The following is a 10,770-nucleotide window of genomic DNA, read 5'->3' on the forward strand; positions in this document are numbered from 1 at the left end:
TCACGGGCTTTGGGAGTTAAGCCTGTGCGGCACCGACAAGTCCCGACCCGACTCGGATCCGTTCAAGGTCAGAGACCTTCGGCCTACGCCTCGTCCCTTCCAATATTGCGCTAAAGCGGAATGCACAATGAAAATGCAGATCGACTTGCTCCCAGAATGCATAAAAGGATACGATGCAATGCGGAATAAAATAGACAACACAACATTCAAAGGTGGGGCGAGGTGCCCATATCCTTTATTATTATCCTCAAAGATTACAATGCTGGATAGAACTCGGTATTGAGAAATACCGGTCGCCCCCAAATGGATTGCCCAGCCAGCCAATCTGACTCGGACAAGTTACAAAGAGTCCCTTCGACTCAGACTGGGATCGGCTCGCTCGAGAGGAGAACCAGTTAGCTCCTCGAGGTGCCAGATCGCCAAGTCACAAGACCCCAATGCTCGCCTGAGCAATAAAGTCCCTCGCTGCAATACTCGCACTCAGACTTGCGACGCCGAAGACTCGCATCTGTCTGCTCGTCTGCTCGCTGCCGAATGCTTGATCGCTGATGATCCTGATTCTGAATCTGCCTCTGCTTGCCAAGAATGAGCATCCCGCTCATCTTATATACTGGAGGGTCGGACCCAAATAAAAGAGCCGTTGGGCGGATAGGGCCGGCCCAAAAGGAATCCCGCCAATGGAAAATTAGCGCCCATATAGGTCCGGACTCATATGAGTTAAGTCCGCGCTAAGAAGAACATCGGCCAAGTCCCATGTCGGCCCCCGCCAAAGAAATAAAACATATCGGCCCCGCCGATGAAATGAATTAAGTCGGCTGTGTGAAACACCAACTCCATGTCGGCTATGCAAAAGAAAGAGTTCCGATGCAAAATGGAACCCCACTAAGGCTGGACCCGATCCAAAAACTGTGCAAGTATTCTGCCCAATGCAGACCCGTTACATCCTCCCCCACTAAACTAGTGGCGGCGCCCTCGACGCCAGCACCCCTGCACAAAGCACTGGGAGGCATTGACCCAGAAATCTACTCCTGTCTGGGCGGGTTCCTCCTGGAGAGGAACTCCATGATTATCTCCTCGTCTCGCCATAACGACTCACTGCGTTCCCAGGAAGCGGAGTCGCGTCCCTGTCCTTCGAACATCACCAAGAACTCACGGATGCCGTTCTTGCCTCCTCCTCGTGTTCGCATTGCAAGGACCTGGCTGACTCTGCGGTCCGGATTGTCCAACACATTCGCCGGGCCTCTGTTCGGAATATTTCTTATCAGATCTTCGTCATCTGGATGATGCGGTCTCAACTGAGAGACGTGGAAAACAGGATGAGTCTTGAGATGGAGGGGTAAGTTGAGTTGGTAGGCGACGGGATTGATCTTCCGAATGACTTCGAAAGGTCCATCAAATCGTCTGACCAACGAAGCACTCAGCCCCTTTGGGACTTTGAATCGGTCCTGATCCATGCGAACCAAAACTTTGTCGCCAACATCAAACTCCAATCGACGCCTGTGTCTGTCAGCAAACTTCTTCATCCTGTCTGAAGCCTGGGTGAGATGGTAACGAGCCAAGTCCACCTTCTCATTCCAGCTCTTCAGTCGTTCTGTTGCATCAACATTCTCGCCTTGGTATCCTGCCAAGACTGTGTGGGGTGAAAGAGGTTGTTGGCCCGTAGCCAACTCAAAAGGACTGAACTTCGAGGACTCACTCCTCTGCAGATTGTAGGAGAACTGGGCCACATCCAGCAGCTTAGGCCAGTTCCCCTGATCCGAGACTACGAAGTGCCTTAGGTAGTCTTCGAGGATGCCATTAATCCGCTCTGTCTGTCCATCAGTCTGGGGATGGAACCCCGAACTCATCAGGAGTCGGGTCCCAACAATCTTGAACAACTCCTGCCAGAAGTTCGAAGTGAATCGAGGGTCCCGATCACTTACAATGCTCAAAGGTATACCCCAGTTTTTGACCACATTCTTGAAAAAGAGCTCGGCCACCTCCTCGGCTGGACACGAGGTCTTACATGCAATGAATATTGCATACTTACTGAACCTGTCTACCACGACCATGATGCTAGAATGTCCATCTACCTCCGGCAACTGTGTGATGAAGTCCATGCTCACACTTGCCCAAGGTCGCACAGGAACGGGGAGAGGACGCAACAAGCCCGCCGGCTGCAACATCTGAGCTTTGTCTTGCTGACAAGTGAGGCAAGTCCTCACATACCTCTCAACATCGTCCCTCATGTTAGGCCAGTAGAAGCCTCTTTCCAACAAGGCCATTGTTCGCTTCTGTCCCGGATGCCCTGCCCAAACGGAATCATGACACTCCTGCAAGACCTCCTTGCGAACATCTCTCCACTTCGGAAGGTAGACTCGGTTTGCGGCAAAGTACAGGAGTCCATCCTGCATCAAAACTCCACCCATGGCATAGTCGGACGCATCGGTTTGGACCTCAAAAGGTTGGCCATATTTCGGCAAAGCAAGGACTGGCTCCTCAGTCAACTTGTCTTTTAGCAACTCAAATGCTGTCTGCTGCTTATCGCCCCATTTCCATCCGCGGTCCTTCTTCAACAGATCCGTCAAGGGGCTCGCAATCCGGGAATAGCCTGCTACAAACTTGCGATAGTAGTTAGCTAAACCAAGGAACTGTCTCACCTCATGCACATTGCGAAGCGGCTCCCAGTCTCGGATTGCCTGAAGCTTCTCCGGGTCTGGTCGGATCTGGCCATGACCAAGAATATGGCCCAGAAACGGCACTTCCTCCTGCGCAAAAGCACACTTTTCCTTCTTTGCGAACAGCTGATGTTCTCTCAACAAAGCAAACACCTCCTGAAGGTGCCGCTTGTGTTCCTCCATGTCTCGACTCGTCGTGATCGCGGTCTTCTCCTCATCACCTGGCGCGATCCTGATCTGATAGTAACCCTGCCTCAGGTCCAACTTGGTGAACACTCTTGCATCGACCAGTCGATCAAAGCTATCCGCTATGAGAGGTAACGGATACTTGTTCTTGATGGTGAGCTTGTTCAAAGCTCGATAGTCCACACACATCCGAAGGCTTCCATCCTTCTTGCGCTGGAACAATACTGGAGCAGCATAAGGTGATCTGGAGGGACGCAAGTATCCTGCCTCAGCGAGCTCTGCCAACTGCTTCCTCAACTCTTCCATCTCTGGTGCGGAGAGTCGATAAGGAGCCTTCGCTGGTGGTCTTGCCCCTGACTCCAGTTCGATCCTGTGATCAACGTGCCTCCTCGGTGGTAACACAGCTGGGAGCTGGTCTGGCATAACATCCGCAAACTCGGACAACACATCCTGGATCGCCGAGGTGTTAGAGGGTCCTGACGACTCTCCTTCATCCCAATCTCCAATCAGTGCGGCCAAAAACAACTCCTCTCGCCTTCCCTTGCCAACCTGCTTAGCACTGAGCGCATTCAACAGGAGATCCTGTTCCACGCTCTTCATCATCGGAACCATACTTGGTCTGCTCGGATCCAATATCAGCAAACAGCTCAAGTGTGGCACCACAGCTGCTGATGCCGACCTCAAGAACTCCTGCCCGAGTATGAGATCGAACTCATTCATTCCAATGGCGATCAAATCAAGCACACCCTGCCACGACCCAACTCGGATGACTTCCTTATGGATCTCACCGCTCACCTGCTGCGCGGGTGCGGTCACCGCCTTGAACTGATTTGTAGTAGGCTCGATCTTGAGTCCAAGCTTCTTCGCTCGGGATGCGGAGATGTAGTTGTGGGTGGCACCTGAATCCACCATAGCTAGCACCTTCTTGTTGCCAAAGAAAGTCTCCACAAAACACAACTCGTGCTTATCGGCCACTTCGGTAGAATGTTGCACTGCATTCAGGAGTTGCAAGGTGCTCATTGCGGGCAACTTCTTCTCCTCGAACAACAGCGCGTTGATCCTACTCCGATCTGGACAGCTCCGTGCCCAGTGATCATCTTTGCCACAGATGAAACACCCTGGATCACGATCCTTCTTCTTCTCAGTCTGTGTGTGATCTTTCTTCTTCGGGTTGCCTTCTCCATTCGACTTCTTCGGTTTCTTCTTCCTGGGCTCGCCGTTAGGATCAGAAGGAGGTCCGCCTCCCTTCTTCTCTTTCCGGCGGAAGTTCTTCTTGTAGTCTGTTCGAGCTCCACCAAAGCCCCTAGCTGCATCGCCCTTATAATCGAGCAGCCCATCCGCAACTGTGATCGCCTCGGCCAAAGTCTGAACTTTCTGTCTCCTCAGCTCATCCTTCGCCCAGGGTTGCAGACCCTTAGTGAAGAGGAATAACTTCTCGAAGTCGCTCAACTTGGTGCATTCCAAATCCAACACCTGAAATGCCTTGACATACTCTCGAATAGTGCCAGTATGCTTGAGTTCATCGAACCTGGATCGGATGATCCAATCCGAATTCCCAGGTCGGAATTGATCATGAAGCGCTGCCTTCAAGTCAGCCCAGGACTTGATCGGTTTCACCGTCTTCCCAGCGCGTTCATCTGCCTGATGCGTTCGCCACCACAGCTTCGCACTGCCGGTAAGGTATGTTGCAATATCCTTGACCTGTGCCTCATCAGACGTCTTCGGTGCACACGACAGGTACTCCTCAACATCCCAGAAGAAATTATCAAGTGCCTTGTCATCGCGCTCACCGTCATAAGTTCCAACTCGAGTTGCCTTAGAACCATGCGTTCCTCCCTGCAACAACGAATGGAAGATCTGTTGCCCCTCTTTGAGGAAGCGGATCTCTTCCCTCAAAGACTCTATCTGTTCCGCCAGCTTCGACCACTCTGCCGTCATGCGCTCCTCGAGGTCGGACTGTTCCAAGTCCTCGAGTCGATTTTCATGGTCTTGGAGCCAATCGCGGTGCTTCGGATCTTTCCCCTTCGAAGACACCTTCGCAGCCTTACTCTCAGGTTGCACGACCTCCACTTCATGCTGACTATCTGTATCTGCCATCTTTCGATCTGCACAGCCCCGGATCTGATCCGAAGCTCTGATACCAACTGTCACGGGCTTTGGGAGTTAAGCCTGTGCGGCACCGACAAGTCCCGACCCGACTCGGATCCGTTCAAGGTCAGAGACCTTCGGCCTACGCCTCGTCCCTTCCAATATTGCGCTAAAGCGGAATGCACAATGAAAATGCAGATCGACTTGCTCCCAGAATGCATAAAAGGATACGATGCAATGCGGAATAAAATAGACAACACAACATTCAAAGGTGGGGCGAGGTGCCCATATCCTTTATTATTATCCTCAAAGATTACAATGCTGGATAGAACTCGGTATTGAGAAATACCGGTCGCCCCCAAATGGATTGCCCAGCCAGCCAATCTGACTCGGACAAGTTACAAAGAGTCCCTTCGACTCAGACTGGGATCGGCTCGCTCGAGAGGAGAACCAGTTAGCTCCTCGAGGTGCCAGATCGCCAAGTCACAAGACCCCAATGCTCGCCTGAGCAATAAAGTCCCTCGCTGCAATACTCGCACTCAGACTTGCGACGCCGAAGACTCGCATCTGTCTGCTCGTCTGCTCGCTGCCGAATGCTTGATCGCTGATGATCCTGATTCTGAATCTGCCTCTGCTTGCCAAGAATGAGCATCCCGCTCATCTTATATACTGGAGGGTCGGACCCAAATAAAAGAGCCGTTGGGCGGATAGGGCCGGCCCAAAAGGAATCCCGCCAATGGAAAATTAGCGCCCATATAGGTCCGGACTCATATGAGTTAAGTCCGCGCTAAGAAGAACATCGGCCAAGTCCCATGTCGGCCCCCGCCAAAGAAATAAAACATATCGGCCCCGCCGATGAAATGAATTAAGTCGGCTGTGTGAAACACCAACTCCATGTCGGCTATGCAAAAGAAAGAGTTCCGATGCAAAATGGAACCCCACTAAGGCTGGACCCGATCCAAAAACTGTGCAAGTATTCTGCCCAATGCAGACCCGTTACAGGGGAGGTGTTGACTGGAGCATTCTCCCCCGTGCCCCTCTAACTCGACCAATGCTGGCGCTCGAACGGTGGTAGCGCTCGGATTTTCATTGAGCGCCAGCATTGGTCGATTTAGAGGGGCATGCGAGATTCCCGAATGCTATGCGAGGGCTCTAACGGAAATGTCTATTGGTTTCGGTATGGATGCAATTGCGAGTGGTTCGGCAAAGGTAGTCGTTCCGATGCGTCCATGTCGTGGCCAAATCGATAATTCGATTTGAGCCCTCGTATAGCATTTGGGTCTCTCGATGTGATTCCGCATTCCAGTCCCTTTGGGCACTGCTTGAGCCGCATCCCAGGGGGTTCCCTTCCCAATAATCTGCCTCGCAACCCGATTGCTATGCGGTGAGGCTCCTCGGCCGCCTCGGAACTATCTGTGTATCAGACGCATCGCGGGATAAGGGGTTGGCAACGGTAGTCGCCCCAAGCGCGTCCGATGCTTGGACCATTCCGAGGCGGCCCTGAAGCCTCTTTGTTTAGCCGTTGGGTCCTTCTCGCCGCATCCCTCGCCTCGCACCCCGATTGCTATGCGGTGAGGCTCCTCGGCCGCCTCGGAACTATCTGTGTATCGGACGCGTCGCGGGATAAGGGGTTGTCACTGGTAGTCGCCCCAAGCGCGTCCGATGCTTGGACCATTCCGAGGCGGCCCTGAAGCCTCTTCCGTCTAGCCGTTGGGTCCTTCTCGCCGCATCCCTCGCCCCGCACCCCGATTGCTATGCGGTGAGGCTCCTCGGCCGCCTCGGAACTATCTGTGTATCGGACGCGTCGCGGGATAAGGGGTTGTCATTGGTAGTCGCCCCAAGCGCGTCCGATGCTTGGACCATTCCGAGGCGGCCCTGAAGCCTCTTCCGTCTAGCCGTTGGGTCCTTCTCGCCGCATCCCTCGCCTCGCACCCCGATTGCTATGCGGTGAGGCTCCTCGGCCGCCTCGGAACTATCTGTGTATCGGACGCGTCGCGGGATAAGGGGTTGTCACTGGTAGTCGCCCCAAGCGCGTCCGATGCTTGGACCATTCCGAGGCGGCCCTGAAGCCTCTTCCGTCTAGCCGTTGGGTCCTTCTCGCCGCATCCCTCGCCTCGCACCCCGATTGCTATGCGGTGAGGCTCCTCGGCCGCCTCGGAACTATCTGTGTATCGGACGCGTCGCGGGATAAGGGGTTGTCACTGGTAGTCGCCCCAAGCGCGTTCGATGCTTGGACCATTCCGAGGCGGCCCTGAAGCCTCTTCCGTCTAGCCGTTGGGTCCTTCTCGCCGCATCCCTCGCCTCGCACCCCGATTGCTATGCGGTGAGGCTCCTCGGCCGCCTTGGAACTATCTGTGTATCGGACGCGTCGCGGGATAAGGGGTTGTCACTGGTAGTCGCCCCAAGCGCGTCCGATGCTTGGACCATTCCGAGGCGGACCCGAAGCCTCTTCCGTGTAGCCGTTGGGTCCTTCTCGCCGCATCCTTCGCCTCGCACCCCGATTGCTATGCGGTGAGGCTCCTCGGCCGCCTCGGAACTATCTGTGTATCGGACGCGTCGCGGGATAAGGGGTTGTCACTGGTAGTCGCCCCAAGCGCGTCCGATGCTTGGACCATTCCGAGGCGGACCCGAAGCCTCTTCCGTCTAGCCGTTGGGTCCTTCTCGCCGCATCCCTCGCCTCGCACCCCGATTGCTATGCGGTGAGGCTCCTCGGCCGCCTTGGAACTATCTGTGTATCGGACGCGTCGCGGGATAAGGGGTTGTCACTGGTAGTCGCCCCAAGCGCGTCCGATGCTTGGACCATTCCGAGGCGGACCCGAAGCCTCTTCCGTCTAGCCGTTGGGTCCTTCTCGCCGCATCCCTCGCCTCGCACCCCGATTGCTATGTGGTGAGGCTCCTCGGCCGCCTTGGAACTATCTGTGTATCGGACGCGTCGCGGGATAAGGGGTTGTCACTGGTAGTCGCCCCAAGCGCGTCCGATGCTTGGACCATTCCGAGGCGGACCCGAAGCCTCTTCCGTCTAGCCGTTGGGTCCTTCTCGCCGCATCCCTCGCCTCGCACCCCGATTGCTATGCGGTGAGGCTCCTTGGCCGCCTTGGAACTATCTGTGTATCGGACGCGTCGCGGGATAAGGGGTTGTCACTGGTAGTCGCCCCAAGCGCGTCCGATGCTTGGACCATTCCGAGGCGGCCCCGAAGCCTCTTCCGTGTAGCCGTTGGGTCCTTCTCGCCGCATCCCTCGCCTCGCACCCCGATTGCTATGCGGTGAGGCTCCTCGGCCGCCTTGGAACTATCTGTGTATCGGACGCGTCGCGGGATAAGGGGTTGTCACTGGTAGTCGCCCCAAGCGCGTCCGATGCTTGGACCATTCCGAGGCGGCCCCGAAGCCTCTTCCGTGTAGCCGTTGGGTCCTTCTCGCCGCATCCCTCGCCTCGCACCCCGATTGCTATGCGGTGAGGCTCCTCGGCCGCCTTGGAACTATCTGTGTATCGGACGCGTCGCGGGATAAGGGGTTGTCACTGGTAGTCGCCCCAAGCGCGTCCGATGCTTGGACCATTCCGAGGCGGACCTGAAGCCTCTTCCCTCTAGCCGTTGGGGCTTTCTCGCCGCATCCCTCGCCTCGCACCCTGATTGCTATGCTGTGAGGCTCCTCGGCCGCCTTGGAACTATCTGTGTATCGGACGCATCGCGGGATAAGGGGTTGGCAGTGGTAGTCGCCCCAAGCGCATCCGATGCTTGGACCATTCCGAGGCGGCCCTGCAGCCTCTTCCGTCTAGCCGTTGGGGCCATCTCGCCGCATCCCCCACCTCGCACCACGATTGCTATGCGGTGAGGCTCCTTGGCCGCCTCGGAACTATCTGTGTATCGGACGCATCGCGGGATAAGGGGTTGTCACTGGTAGTCGCCCCAAGCGCGTCCGATGCTTGGACTATTCCGAGGCGGCCCTGCAGCCTCTTCCGTCTAGCCGTTGGGGCCATCTCGCCGCATCCCCCACCTCCTCGGCCGCCTCGGAACTATCTGTGTATCGGACGCATCGCGGGATAAGGGGTTGGCAGTGGTAGTCGCCCCAAGCGCGTCCGATGCTTGGACTATTCCGAGGCAGCCCTGCAGCCTCTTCCGTCTAGCCTTTGGGGCCATCTCGCCGCATCCCTCGCCTCGCACCCCGATTGCTATGCGGTGAGGCTCCTCGGCCGCCTGGGAACTATCTTCGTATCGGACGCATCGCGGGATAAGGGGTTGTCACTGGTAGTCGCCCCAAGCGCGTCCGATGCTTGGACTATTCCGAGGCGGCCCTGTGGCCTCTTCCGTCTAGCCGTTGGGGCCATCTCGCCGCATCCCCCACCTCGCACCCCGATTGCTATGCGGTGAGGCTCTTCGGCCGCCTTGGAACTATCTTCGTATCGGACGCATCGCGGGATAAGGGGTTGTCACTGGTAGTGGCCCCAAGCGCGTCCGATGCTTGGACTATTCCGAGGCGGCCCTGCAGCCTCTTCCGTCTAGCCGTTGGGGCCATCTCGCCGCATCCCCCACCTCGCACCCCGATTGCTATGCGGTGAGGCTCCTCGGCCGCCTTGGAACTATCTTCGTATCGGACGCATCGCGGGATAAGGGGTTGTCACTGGTAGTCGCCCCAAGCGCGTCCGATGCTTGGACTATTCCGACGCGGCCCTGTGGCCTCTTCCGTCTAGCCGTTGGGGCCATCTCGCCGCATCCCCCACCTCGCACCCCGATTGCTATGCGGTGAGGCTCCTCGGCCGCCTTGGAACCATCTTCGTATCGGACGCATCGCGGGATAGGGGGCTGTCACTGGTAGTCGCCCCAAGCGTGTCCGATGCTTGGACCATTCCTAGGCGGCCCTGAAGCCTCTTCCGTCTAGCCGTTGGGGCCTTCCCGCCCCATCCCTCGCCTCGCACCCCCGATTGCTATGCGGTGAGGCTCCTCGGCCGCCTTGGAACCATCTGTGTATCGGACGCATCGCGGGATAAGGGGTTGGCACTGGCAGTCGCCCCAAGCGCGTCCGATGCTTGGACCATTCCGAGGTGGCCCTGAAGCCTCTTCCGTCTAGCCGTTGGGGCCTTCCCGCCCCATCCCTCGCCTCGCACCCCGATTGATATGCGGTGAGGCTCCTCGGCCGCCTTGGAACTATCTGTGTATCGGACGCATCGCGGGATAAGGGGTTGGCACTGGTAGTCGTCCCAATCGCATCCGATGCTTGGACCATTCCGAGGCGGCCCTGCAGCCTCTTCCGTTTAGCCGTCGGGGCCTTCCCGCCGCATCCCTCGCCTCGCATCCCGATTCCTATGCGGTGAGTCTTCTCGGCCGCCGCGGAACTATACCTGTTATTGCTACTGCATCCTTCGGCTGGTAACCTCCTCTGCCGCCTTGGAACGTTCTCTTTGTCGGACGCGTCGCGGGATAAGGGGTTGGCACTGGTAGTCGCCCCAAGCGCGCCCGATGCATAGACCGCTCCGAGTCGACCTTGCTTTCAGCCTCTCACATGCATAGACCTCTCTGAGTCGACCCTGCAGCCTCTCACGTTTAGCCTTTGGAATCTCGCCTCACAACATGATTGCTATCCTTGATGCATCCCTTGCCTCGAGCCCTGATTGCTTTCTTGGCTGCATCCCTCCTCTCCTCACAGCCCGGTTGTCATCACTGCTTCATCCGTCGCTTCATGCATTCTGGCTGCTGGGCCCTTCCCACCGCACACCTCGATTGCTATCTCTTCTGCATCACACACCCCGATTGCTATCTCTGCTACATCCCTCGGCTCTCACTTCTGCATCCTTCGCCTCACACCTCGATTGCTATCAATGCTGCATCCGTAACCTCACACCCCG

This window comes from Cryptomeria japonica, unplaced genomic scaffold (genome assembly GCF_030272615.1).
Source record: "Cryptomeria japonica unplaced genomic scaffold, Sugi_1.0 HiC_scaffold_40, whole genome shotgun sequence".
In the NCBI taxonomy this organism is placed as follows: Eukaryota; Viridiplantae; Streptophyta; class Pinopsida; order Cupressales; family Cupressaceae; genus Cryptomeria; species Cryptomeria japonica.